The sequence below is a fragment of the Silene latifolia genome, chromosome Y (genome assembly GCF_048544455.1).
Source record: "Silene latifolia isolate original U9 population chromosome Y, ASM4854445v1, whole genome shotgun sequence".
NCBI classification, from domain to species: Eukaryota; Viridiplantae; Streptophyta; class Magnoliopsida; order Caryophyllales; family Caryophyllaceae; genus Silene; species Silene latifolia.
This window is the reverse complement of record NC_133538.1, coordinates 999,698-1,014,610: the sequence shown is the minus strand read 5'-3', so window position 1 is coordinate 1,014,610 and position 14,913 is coordinate 999,698.

Here is a 14,913-nt window from a genome sequence, read left to right as displayed (position 1 = left end):
AATAAGATACGTAAATTATACTCACAAAATTATCCGTCAATTTTAAGCAATTTAATTAACTCGTATCGGTATACGATTAATTAAATAATCAATTAAGAGTATTTCCCTATAGGTATGACCTAAGGGGATCAACTGATCACCACCGTCGCACGACAGTAATGTCAAACTCTAGTCAGCCAATCATTACCGATATGTGTGGACTAGTTGACTGTAAAATATTACATCCCACATGTATTCTTAAAATGAGATTTAATAATGATATTTAAATCATGTGATCGCACTATTGTTGAGGACACATTTCCCAACAATCTCCCACTTGTCCTCGACAAGTGTGCGTCACCAATTCTCTTGTCCTATTACTATCTCCCACTCAATGCAAGGTGTCTTTCAGGTCGTACTTGCAAGTGATCATATCGAGAGTGGTTTCCTCGATCTGGAGAATAACTGTTTGACCGGATTTATCTATCATAGATACCTTCCGAGCGTGGCCACGCATTTCCAGTTCATTACTCCTCGAGTGGCCCTGAGATATTGTTTTAACCCTGATAAGGGAATGGACAATTCCTATCGCACTCATTCCCTTCGACTAGCCACAGCCATCATAACCCAAAATATGCCCATTTGACCCCATTTACGAAGGTCGTAGTAACACAAATCAAAGTTAATCTGAAACTGTGCAATCTTAGGCGAATAGTCTTTAGTCAAAAGAATCGACTCATTTGAATACTATAGTAGCTCTCGCCACGACCAGGCTATATAAATTGCCAGAACTCTATAAGCGGTCATAGGGCCCGATAAAATGTTCCTAACGATCGCCTATGTGATCGACTAGTCATCTCACATGACTCTATGGCACTTGAACTTGCCATCAATCGCATCACACTCTAGTCACTTCGAGACGTCACCTCATACAAGTAACTATGGGCAAATACAATGTTAATCCGTGTTCACTTTAACGGGGTTCAATTGTCTCCACAACCCGTTTGGATGTAACAAAGTATAATAAAAGAGTTTTAAAATAAAACTCGAACGACAAATGCGATTATCACACATGAATAGTCAATGCCTGATTACTATTTCATGTTCTATAATCTAATTTGATCTTGTACGTAGTTGTTCATTTCAATTCAATTGAAATGACATGACTCATCATGTTTAGCCTTTGAGAAGGCTTTGGTTAGTAGGTTTTATCAATTTCTTGTACCTTACTCAACCTTACTACATACTCGTTTTCCTTTGTAATGTATACATTTGCATTACAAAACTTTCTGAGTACGTGTCGAAATCCAATCAAGACATAGGCCCTGTAGCCTAAGAATAGCTCCCACTGTTTTCACAGTGTGCGGGACTCATCCTTCTTGCACATCTCATGATTGCAAGTGTACTCAATTTCCGTTATAAATATCTCTCATTGTTCTTTATTGCCTAGAACGATTTTAGAAAATCTACTTCTTAATTAACATAGCCACAATGGTATCTTAACCATCTTAATGTGTTTTGATTATGGTTTTGTCGGAAACCATGCGCAATCTCAATTGTCAATTGTCACTTGTGTAACACCCTTACACAAAATTGCATCATAAACACTTTGCTTTACTTCTTTAATGCTTTTGCAAGCACTTAAGGGTAATCTTTTCTGACTTACTTGGTAAAGATTACTTAAATTCGATTTTTGAAAACAATTCATCATACTCAAAGCATATGAAGTGTTATACATCATTTCTTTTTAATTGATTCGGCAGCGGAAGCAAATGAAATCAATCAAATATGTTCAATTTAATTGAACTAGTTATGAATCTTATCAACGTAAGACTTCTTACTGACGCTAATATCATGTGGATTTATCTTCATAAATCCGGATATTCAAGATGTATTATAATACTCCAAAAGTCTTAAATCATTCGCAATGATCAATATGTCATCCACATATCGGACTAATTAAAATTTCCGTAACTCCCACTAAACTCCATGTATAAACACAACTTCTCGACTTATCGAGAAATGTTTTATCACATGATAAAAATGTTGATTCTAACTCATTGATGTCCTACTTAAGACCCTCTCTCAAGTTTCACATTATCTTAGGGTTGCAAGAATCTACTAAACTCAAGACATGTATTGAATACATTCCTTCTATTGAAGAAGTGGGTTTTAGATTCACTCGCTATGTGAAGAGTCTATCACACCCGAAATACTCGAGGAGGGGGGGGGGGGGGGTGAATTGAGTATTTAAAAATTATGCCTACTTTTTATTTTATATCAAGGTAATTAATTACTTAAAGTTTATTGATTAAACTTTAACTAATTAACTAATTGATTATGAACGAATGAAATGACTGAAACGAAAGATGCAAAGACACACGATATTTGAAGTGGTTCAGCTTCACACGTCGAAGCCTACGTCCACTATTCTCGATTAATAATTTTAGTACCTTACTCCGGATTACAAAATTATCAACCCAACTCGTATAGTTAACTCTAACTATAACTCGATTTGAATATCACTAGATATTCGATTTGACTATCTTAAGTTACTAAGAAAGCACTTGATTGTTCTTCTAAGTGTTCACACAATTGAACGAGTAAGAAACAATATGAAGTACTATTATCTTATGACGTAATCTTAAGGAAAGATAAGCAATTTGAAGAGCACGACTTTTCGTAAATATTTTCTAAAACAAAACAATAAGACAATTAAGAATTAAACTCAAATATGTTTTACAAAGTTTCTTGTATTTCGAAAAGCTTAGATAAATGAAGAATGATCAATTGTATTTATAGTAGAAGTGGGTACTAGGGTTTGCACGAAACCCTAGAATGCCGTAGAATAGGCGGCAAGGGTATAAGAGATAAATTTTTATCTCTTCCCTAAATTTAATCCAAGATAATTTAGTTTTAAGTAAATAAGATAAAAGTAAATCTTATTTAACAAGTAAAACTATATCTTTAAGATGTTAGGATAAGTAAACAAATCAAATCATATATTATAAAGATAGGAAAGTATCTTATATAAATATAAGCTAGATTTGATTAGATAGTTTACTTAATCTCAACAACCTCACACGCCCCAATGGTTTGCAGCTCACTACGGTGAAACCCTAGGCCCGTGTCCATCTTGGATAAAACCTATCTCCTTGGATTAGGGTTAGATTAGATAGACTAGCAAACCCTAGGTAGCATGACGACCCATAAGTCGTTTTACTAACCAATAGGAATATGCAAGTCACCAATTATAATAACCCATAATTCAACTCTACTATATACAAAAGATTTCGAAATAAGTTTAAGAGAATTTTACTCTTTGAAAAATGATTTTAAAACTATTAAAATCGTGCCTTTAAAATGCTACCTAAAGTTATAGTAGAAACAACTATAACTTTAAGTTTGGTTAGTAAAGTTATAGGTGAAATAGCTATAACTTTACTTTCCCAATACTCTTATCTTAAGATACGTCATTAGATGAAGACCTATACTAACTAAACTTCCTGGAGATGTTCAGTAAAGGATCTTCTCTTTATCTTGACCAAGAGCTCTTCATCTTGAGCTTTGTTAGAGACTTGATCTAGCCTTTTACTTGAATGATCATCATACTTGAAACTTGTTACAGTTGCTTATGATGCTTTAAGAACTTTCAATGTTATAGCTCAAGCTGCTATGACATGACTTGAATGATGCTTCACAAATCTTCAATGTTATAGCTAAGAGAGCTATAACATTACTTGCTAAACTTGTAATCCTAAGTTAATCTAACAAAGACTTGAACAAACAATTACGAGCAAGAGTATATAAAATAAGACATACACTTGTCATTATCAAAACTTAATCATATATCTATATGGTCCAACAAATTCCCCCTTTTTGATGATGACAAGTCTCTTAAGATTTGTGACTAAGTGTAAGTTCCCCCTCAACAAAATACTATAAAAAATCATAGACAGTTGAACGCAAGAACAATCACTTATATACAAAGTATAGCTTCTAAGGACCTTAAGAGATTAAAGATTCCGACAAGGAGCAAGCTTAGGCAAATACTTAAGTCACGAAGATTTCTTCCCCCTCTTGACATCATCGAAAAGACGAGAAAAGACAAGAAAAGACATAAAACAACTAGAATAATATTAGTCGAGACACAATGTAAGCATGCAACGAGATATTAGAAAACGAGAAAGTAATCTACATTAACATGCCAAAATAGAAAGTAAGCATACTACAAACCAAATTAGTCTAATTGCCAACTGGGCTGAATAAGAACAAGAGTTTTAAGCCAAATGGGCCGAATGGGAAGTAAGCCAAAATGGGCCGAATTAGACAATTATTCAAAATATAAAGTCTAACAAAAGAAAAGGCAAGGAAAAGAAGAGGACGGGTTTAAGGAATGTCACGTTTCACGACATTTGGGTTGACATAACCGGGACGGGTCCTAAACTCAAGAGAGTCGAGACGATCGAAGCATGAACGGACGTGATTAGCTTGAGCCGTGAGACACCGCTCAAAATTAAGCACCTTCATTGACAAGGCTTGAGTAGCCTCGTACACAACCCGCATATCCTCATGCATAGCCTTCCCTTCCTTCCACAAGGCTCCACCTTGACTAGCCAAATTAGCTAACGAGCTAGAATGACGAACACACTCTTTTGCCGCCCTAGCCGCATCCTTAGCCATAGCATCCACTCGTGTTTCAAGCCCATGTAAATAAGACAAGACTTCACCATGATCCGAACCCTTCGAACCCGAAGCCTCACCCTTGTCTTTTCCCAAACCCGAGACCAATTCCACAACCATCTTATTTTGTGCATCCAATTTCTCACAAATACTAGCCATAAACACTTCCAATTTTTGTTCAATAACCGAGACCACATCAGACGATTTCTCCACCACATTCCCTTTTGACAAAAACACTAAGTCGGGTCCAATAGCACCGACTTTCATCAATTTAAGATGAGTGTCACTCATCTCATCTTTCACCTTTACACCATAACTGGAAATCCCAATCACCCCTTTTTGTTCCAAAAGTCGAGAGACCCACATGCCATAAGGCAAATCCAAAGTTGTATAGAATTTTTCCTCAGTGACACAAACACTAGTTTGAATGATTTTATGAAACACAAGACGAGGAAGACTAACTTTGGTTCCCTCGAGCCACCTAGACAACAACAACATCTCATAGCTAGACAACTTATCACGACCACCCCGTCGCGGAACAACCGTGTTCCAAATGAAATTAAGAAAGAATTTCAATTTTGGGGTAAACGATCCCGCAAGCATGTTACTCGACCCCGTAGCATCAACATCAAACGACTTCTTAATTTTAAGCTTCTCTTCCTCCGTCACATCTCCCCATTCCGCACTCGGATTTATTTCGATCCCATCATCAGGGACCGAAAACAGAGTACAAAAATCGGCAAGGGAGATTTTGACTTCAGAATCATTTACCATCGCATGCAACACATTATTTTTGACAGAGACGGAAGAATAAAATTGGATTACCTCTATAGGATAAATCGGACCAACAAAGGAACAAACTTTCTTCCATTCTTGAAAATTCAAGAAATCCTTAAAGAATTGCAAGGCTTCGATTTTTCCATACCACTTTTCGGAATAGAGACGACCACCATGAATACCGTATCTCACAACATTGTTGACACGGGTTCTTTCATCCGCGGTGAGTCGAAGAGTATCAAGCCCCTTTGATGTTGCATTCGGCATATATTCCCGAAACATTGTCCTTTGAGGACCTTCTTGAGTAGCTACAACCTCAGTTTCTTCCACCGAGTCTTCGAACCCCACGTCCTTCTTTTTCCCTTTATTCAACTTCCGTCTTTTCCCTTCTAAGTTATGATCAACCCGGTTATGATCGGGGTTAGTTGGTTTTTGGTTTGAAGAAGGTGAGGGAGTCTTGATAGGGACATAGGTTTTAGTGCATGAAGGTTTGGATGACCCGGTCCGAGTTGTGGACCGAGTTGAGGGCGAGTGAAAACGGGTTGAGGGAGGAGTCATGATGGTGAAAGGATTTTTGGAGGTTAAGAGTGTAGAAAAGTCTAAAAAGTGATCTTTGGGTTTTGTGTTTGTGATGGTGATGGTGACGGTAGGAGGGAGTATTTATGGGAGTTGGAATCTCATTATGGTAATAGAGATTTAGGGGAAGTAGGATAGTGGAGGTGGCGTGTGGAGATGAGTTAGGTAAATTTCCTTTTTTTTTTTTTTTTTTTTTTGTTAATAAAGGATTTACCAAAAGATAGACAAGTGGTTAGGGTAAAAGATATGGTAAGATATATAAGGATAAAGTAAGATATGGTGAGAGATAATTTTATGGAAATTTCGGTTTTGGCAAGAGAAACGAGTAGTTGGTTACGACTCTTGGCTCATAATAAACTTAAAATATATATGACTAGAAAACGGAATATTCTCAGAATATAATATAAAGTTGACATACATAAAAGTGCAACTAAAAATACGGACACAGTCATACAATCTCGTCAAATCTAGTCAGTCATATAGAGAATAAAATTTTGTGACAAGTTTAGTTGCCACCAATTAAACCAATTTCCAATCGTAAAATCTCAAAACGTTCTCTAGCCAATGCTTTGGTAAAAATGTCAGCCCATTGTTTTTCTGTGCTACAAAATTCCATTCTTATGTTGCCCTTATCTACATGATCCCGTAGAAAATGGTGTCTAATGTCTATATGCTTAGTACGTGAATGCTGTGCAGGGTTTTTAGAGATAATTATAGCACTTGTGTTGTCACACAGAATAGGTATACACCCAACATTAACACCATAATCACATAGTTGTTGCTTAAGCCATAAAAGTTGAGAACATACCAGTCCAGCAGCAATGTATTCGGCTTCAGCAGTAGATAATGCAACGGAATTTTGCTTCTTGGATCCCCACGTGATGATACATGGTCCAACAAATGTGGCTATGCCGGAAGTACTTTTTCTGTCAAGTGAACATCCTGCATAATCTGCATCTGAATACCCTATGAGATCGAAATTACACTCAAGAGGATACCACAGATATAATTTAGATGTACCGATCAAATACTTCAAGATTCTCTTAACTGCCATCATGTGCGATTCTTTAGGGCACGATTGAAATCGAGCACAAACGCATACACTAAACATAATATCCGGACGACTAGCAGTTAAATAAAGAAGTGAGCCAATCATACCTCGATAAGTCGTTTCATCGACAGACTTACCATTCTCATCTAAGGTCAACTTCTTCTCAGTACCCATAGGAGTTGGCTTAGAATTAGAATTTTCCATACCGAATTTCTTGATTAGCTCCTTGATGTATTTTTGTTGGTGTATCATAATCCCTTCAGGAGTTTGTTGGATTTGGAGTCCAAGGAAGAACTTGAGTTCTCCCATCATGCTCATCTCGAATTCTGAGGTCATTAAATCTGAAAAATACTTGCATAGACGATTATTAGTTGAACCAAAAATAATATCATCAACGTAAATTTGAACGACTAATAAATCGGAAACCTCAGTCTTCAGGAATAGGGTTTTGTCGACAGATCCTCTTTTAAAACCACTTTCTAGAAGATATTTTGACAATCTGTCGTACCACGATCTCGGAGCTTGTTTCAAACCATACAAAGCTTTATCCAATTTGAAAACGTGGTTTTGAAACTTGCTATCGAGAAATCCTGGTGGTTGTTCAACAAAAACCTCCTCATTCAAATAACCGTTAAGAAAAGCTGTTTTAACGTCCATTTGAAAAAGTTTTATTCCTTTATGAGCAGCAAATGCTATTAATAATCTAATAGCCTCAAGTCTGGCTACAGGAGCGAAGGTCTCATCGTAGTCAATTCCTTCTTGTTGATTATACCCTTGTACAACCAATCTAGCTTTGTTTCAAACAATCACTCCTGTATCGTCCAACTTGTTTCTAAACACCCATCTCGTACCGATGACCGTTCGATCTTTAGGTCTTGGAACCAAATGCCACACTTTGTTTCGTTCGAACTGTTGAAGCTCTTCTTGCATTGCCACGATCCAATCTGGTTCGGCAAGTGCTTCTTTGATATTTGTTGGCTCAATGGTTGACAAAAATGAGTAGAAAGAGCATAAATTGTTAAGTCTTCTCCGAGTTCGAACGCCTTCATTCAAACTTCCTAGGATGGTTTCCATTGCATGGGAATCCTTATATTTCCATTTCTTAGAAATATGAGGCACATCTTCATCTGAACTTGTCTCGCCTTCTTCGAATGATTGGGGTCCAAGCCTTGTTCCCCCGAGTCCAAGTCTGGGGTTATAACAGAATCAGTTATAACTTTGGACTTAGTTCGTTGATTTGAAGTTGAAGTTATATCTTCATCAGTTATAACTTTATCCTCCAATTGCTTGGATTGAGAAGAGGTTGTAGTATCATCAACTAAACTCTCAGTACTCTTTCCTTTATCATTCGAAGGGGTTCCTTGTTCATCATTTGTGCCCTCAATTTCTTTATCTTCCTCATCCAATTCTGGAAGTTCATCCCTGGATAGCCGGAAATCAGGTTCGTTCAAATCTTCTTCCTCATCCTGTTCAGCTTTGTCAAACATGTTATTCTCATCAAAAACAACATGAACACTTTCTTCGATGCATAAGGTTCTTTTATTAAAAACCTTATATGCTTTACTATGATTAGAATAACCGACAAATACCGCCGTCATTCGGGATCAAATTTGCTTAATCTATTTTTACCATTATTATGGACAAAACATTTACTCCCGAAGCAACGTAGATGTGATATGTTAGGTTTACGTCCCCTAAGAAGCTCATAAGGAGTCTTCTTGAGAATAGGTCTAATCAAAGCTCGATTATGAACATAGCATGCAGTACTAATAGCTTCAGCCCAAAAATTTCGAGGTAGGCCACTACACAATAACATCGTGCGTGCCATATCCTCCAATGTTCTATTCATACGTTCCACAACACCGTTTTGCTGTGGGGTTCGTGGTGCTGAGAAGTTATGCCCAACACCATTTTCCCTACAATATTGTATGAAGGCTTGATTATCAAATTCGGTGCCATGATCCGTACGAATGGAAATTAATTTTGATTTATACTTATTTTGGGCAAGTTTCATTAGAGCGCAAACTCCTCGAAAGTCTCATCTTTTGAGTTTAGAAAGATTGGCCAAACAAATCTGGAATAATCATCAACTAGAACGAAGACATACCTGGATCCACCTCTACTTCTTACCTTCATTGGACCACAAAGATCCATGTGTACGAGTTCTAGTGGTTCCTTGGTACTTACTATTCTCTTAGGTTTGAACGATGATCTAACGTGCTTGCAACGGGCACAAGAATCACATAGAGTTTCTTGATCGAATTTGATTGATGGAAGTCCTTCAACCAGATCCCATTTCTTTAGCTTATTCAATGTTGTTGAGTTTATGTGAGCAAATCTTTTGTGCCAAAGGCACGGATCATCTGTCGTTACTTTCATGCATGTGAACGAATTAGTAGGAATGTTATTTAGGTCAATCATATAGACATTCCTTCTACGGTGTCCTTCAAGCACAACACTACTCGTTCCTTCAATTATTATTCGACAGAATCGAATGGAAAACAACTTTATTTCCTTTGTCGCATAATTGAGAGATCTTGAGTAAGTTGTGTTTGAGACCACTAACAAGATAAACATCACTAATTGCATGAGAAGATGATATTCCAACTTTACCTACACCGATGATCTTACCCTTCTTGTTATCACCAAATGTGACCTTACCTCCATCAAAGGGTTCAAGTGAAAGAAATAAGTTTATATCTCCGGTCATGTGCCTCGAGCATCCATTTGTCAAGGTACCATAGATTATTTTCTTTCACCACAACTCGCAAAATGATTAGATACGAGTTTTTAGGTACCCAAGCTAAGTTGGGTCCTTGGACGTCGATCACTCTAAAAACTAGGTCTTTTCTAACCCAAACTCTTTTTATGATTTTACGTTTTGGAGGTGAATTGGTTTGTTTATGAACCGTCTTGGGTTGAGTTATGGGTTCCTTATGTCGTGGTCTTTCAGGTTGTTTGGGGGGAGCTCTGGTTTCGAAGGGCTCAGGTGTTTGTTTTGATTTGGTAGCCTTTTTAAAATCGAAGCTCATATCGTAGAACCAACGATGATCATTGTTGCGTTTTTCACTGGTACTTGGTTCAGATGGGGTATTTATGCTTTCCTCGAAGATAGTGTCAGATGTTTTGACAAAGTCAATTCCTTTACTTAAATCTGAGCATATTTGACACAATTTTCTTGGATATGTCCAAGATGACCACAGTAATTGCAAATCAAATATTCTGGTAAATTTGTATATTTTCTCTTTCTGAAGTCTTGTTCGGAAGGGGTTGATTTGCATTTAGAGTGATCTCTACGACCGTAGCACTCGTGTCCTAATCCCATTTTCATGTTATTATCTGATTGCTCAGTTAGGAAGTTTAGAACACGTGTGCTACCTTCCCATTTCTCATGAACCTTTCTAGCATGCAAGAGTAATTCTTTTAGGGATTCTATTTCTTTGTTGCATTTGGAATGGTCTGACTCTATGACTTTGGGACGATGAGTCTCTTCATAGTTGTTACGAAAGTTATGGAATCTATCATTAAGAACTCGAACCATTTCGGTATGCGTTCTTTTAGTATTTGAGAGAACGGTCTTAGATTCCTTTAATTGCTGAGTAAGAGATTCAATCTCCTTCTTTTGATCTGAGATTACGGTTTCTGTAGCCGTAGCCTTGGACTCAAGAAGCTCTTTGACTTTCCTCAATTCCAATGTTATAGCTTCACTAGCTATAACTTTGGCTTGAAGATGCTTAATGTTGAGTTTTAGGTCTGAGGTTATAGCTTCATTAGCTATAATTTTAGACTCAAGAGCCTTCTTCTCAGCATTTGTCGTATCTGAAGTTGTAGCCGTATTAGCTGTAACTTTAGATTTGAGCATTTTGGCTTTTGCTTTAAGGAGTTGATTCTCTTCAGCGATATCAAGAATTTGTTCTTTCAAATCTTTCAATTCCATCTCTTGTTCGTGACACTTATCAAGAGATTGCTCAAAATATTCTATTAAGGCATTCTTGGACAAATTCTTAACCCTCTTCTTAAGTTCAAGATAGCTTACCTCATCTTCTTCTTCTGAATCGGAGTCTCCTAGGAAGCGACGGTAGGAGTCCACACTATCTTTGTCATTGTCGAGAAGAGGTCAAGGCGACGTTGCTTAAGCATAGGTTAGCAACTTCTTCTTCTTCTTCTTCTGATGCTTCGTCGTCCTCAGGGTCTAGGTCTCCCCAACAAGACGCTATCATTACTTGCTTGAATTCCCTTTTAGTCTTCTCACGTTTTGCTTTATCCTTAATTTTCTCCCATGTGGGACAATCCTTAATCATATGACCGGATTCTCCACACTTGAAGCATCCTCTATTAGCAAACGTATTCTTTGACTCGAAACTTTCTTGTTGGTGAACTTATTATTATTGTTATTGAACGATTTTGCTTGCTTATTTCTGAAAATGCGTTTGTTGAATCGTTTAGCAAACAAGACCGTTTTCGCCCTCTATTTCTACATCTCCTTCTTCCTTGGCGAAGCTTGTAGAGCCATGCTCTTCTTATTATTGGACTCGGCCTCATCGTCATCCAAGACGAGTTCATGAGCCATAAGAGCACCAATGAGTTCTGCATAAGGGAGAGAAGTGAGATCTCTTACTTCTTCCATAACCGTGACCTTGGGACGCCATTTCTTGGTTAAACTCCTAAGTACTTTTCTAGCAATATCCTCGGAGTTGAAAGTTTTACCAAGATTTTTGAGCTCATTGACTATAGTAGAAAATCGTGCTGACATGCTATCAAGTGATTCATTATTTTCCATTCTGAAGAGTTCATATTTTTGAATCAGCAAACCAATGCGATATTTCCTTACAGCCGATGTTCCTTCATAGGCCAACTCAAGACCATCCCATATTTCCTTGGCCGAAGTGCAAGAAGAAAAACGATCGAATTCAGTCGATGTCATGCCGTTTTGTAACAGGCTTATCGCTTTCGAGTTTTTCTCAGCCTTCTTGTAATCAGCCTCAACATAGTCTTCTTCCTTTTTCTCATAGGTAGTGCCTTCCGAAGATGCGACCAAAATTTTGTGTGGTCCGTTCCTTATAATCGTCCAAAGACTCCCAATCATGTCCTTTTATGTAGTGTGTCATCATGTTTTTCCAAAGTCCATAATTCTTCCCATCAAAGACGGGACACTTTAGATACTTGGAATCCATTTCACACGTGTAAGGCAGCGGAATAAAAATAAAATAAAAAGATAAAAATATAGACGGATCTAGCCTCTTTGCGGTTAGGCAATCAAGAGCACGAGGCTCTGATACCAATTGAAGAGTCTATCACACCCGAAATACTCGAGAGGGGGGGGGGTGAATTGAGTATTTAAAAATTATGCCTACTTTTTATTTTATATCAAGGTAATTAATTACTTAAAGTTTATTGATTAAACTTTAACTAATTAACTAATTGATTATGAACGAATGAAATGACTGAAACGAAAGATGCAAAGACACACGATATTTGAAGTGGTTCAGCTTCACACGTCGAAGCCTACGTCCACTATTCTCGATTAATAATTTTAGTACCTTACTCCGGATTACAAAATTATCAACCCAACTCGTATAGTTAACTCTAACTATAACTCGATTTGAATATCACTAGATATTCGATTTGACTATCTTAAGTTACTAAGAAAGCACTTGATTGTTCTTCTAAGTGTTCACACAATTGAACGAGTAAGAAACAATATGAAGTACTATTATCTTATGACGTAATCTTAAGGAAAGATAAGAAATTTGAAGAGCACGACTTTTCGTAGATATTTTCTAAAACAAAACAATAAGACAATTAAGAATTAAACTCAAATATGTTTTGCAAAGTTTCTTGTATTTCGAAAAGCTTAGATAAATGAAGAATGATCAATTGTATTTATAGTAGAAGTAGGTACTAGGGTTTGCACGAAACCCTAGAATGCCGTAGAATAATAGGCAAGGGTATAAGAGATAAATTTTTATCTCTTCCCTAAATTTAATCCAAGATAATTTAGTTTTAAGTAAATAAGATAAAAGTAAATCTTATTTAACAAGTAAAACTATATCTTTAAGATGTTAGGATAAGTAAACAAATCAAATCATATATTATAAAGATAGGAAAGTATCTTATATAAATATAAGCTAGATTTGATTAGATAGTTTACTTAATCTCAACAACCTCACACGCCCCAATGGTTTGCGACTCACGGTGAAACCCTAGGCCCGTGTCCATCTTGGATAAAACCTATCTCCTTGGATTAGGGTTAGATTAGATAGACTAGCAAACCCTAGGTAGCATAACGACCCATAAGTCGTTTTACTAACCAATAGGAATATGCAAGTCACCAATTATAATAACCCATAATTCAACTCTACTATATACAAAAGATTTCGAAATAAGTTTAAGAGAATTTTACTCTTTGAAAAATGATTTTAAAACTATTAAAATCGTGCCTTTAAAATGCTACCTAAAGTTATAGTAGAAACAACTATAACTTTAAGTTTGGTTAGTAAAGTTATAGGTGAAATAGCTATAACTTTACTTTCCCAATACTCTTATCTTAAGATACGTCATTAGATGAAGACCTATACTAACTAAACTTCCTGGAGATGTTCAGTAAAGGATCTTCTCTTTATCTTGACCAAGAGCTCTTCATCTTGAGCTTTGTTAGAGACTTGATCTAGCCTTTTACTTGAATGATCATCATACTTGAAACTTGTTACAGTTGCTTATGATGCTTTAAGAACTTTCAATGTTATAGCTCAAGCTGCTATGACATGACTTGAATGATGCTTCACAAATCTTCAATGTTATAGCTAAGAGAGCTATAACATTACTTGCTAAACTTGTAATCCTAAGTTAATCTAACAAAGACTTGAACAAACAATTACGAGCAAGAGTATATAAAATAAGACATACACTTGTCATTATCAAAACTTAATCATATATCTATATGGTCCAACACTATGTATTTCATAACCTCATAATGAAACACAATCCCTAAGAAGATCCAAATAGACTTAATCATTTCAATTAGTGAAAAACCCATTGCAACCAATTTTGCTTTGAAATATCTCTTTATTAGTGCAAAACCCTTTGTCACTAATCAAGCCCTTTTGATTCGGATTTTTATGACTCTAAGCCTTGTATTGAGTTGTGACTTAAACACTCTTATGTAAGTCATATGTTCATTACTTTCTAGAAGTAATCAACTTGAATCAAACAATTTCTTTTGTAAGTTATAAGCTCCTTTCTTTCTTAAAAGTAGCATGAATTCATCATTTTTAACAAGTGACGAATTTAACCTCCTAGGTTTTAAAGAAACAATATTTTACACAAAACATGTAGCCAAGAAATACCAGTTTATACCAGTTTCTTGCGACATAACATTCTCTGTGGCTCTTGAATAATTTTCTCCCACTCTGTCTTCTAGAAATAAACTTGCATTTTAGAAAAAGACTTCACGAGCCACAAACCGTGTGTACTCGTGATAATTGAAAAGGGAAAAATGAGCATTTGTTTATTGTGAAAACTTACAAACATGGTACCCTTACCATTTCATATCTCATATGATTCGATTTAGTGGAAAAATAATTTAGACAAAAATGATAAAATCCCCAAAAGGATCATGTAACTCAAAGTAACTTGATTGAAGTCCAAACCATATCGAATAGCGTTTGATTTCTTATTCAATCACACATTATTTTATAATGCGTGCTAAGAGAGATTAACTTGTGATATTAGATCACATTTCCATTGGCTTATATCAAAGTCTTCACTTTGATAATCCCATCACGACTAAATCGTGATTTCTTTAACTCTTTAAACTTCTTTAAAGATTTTCTATTTACCTTATTAAG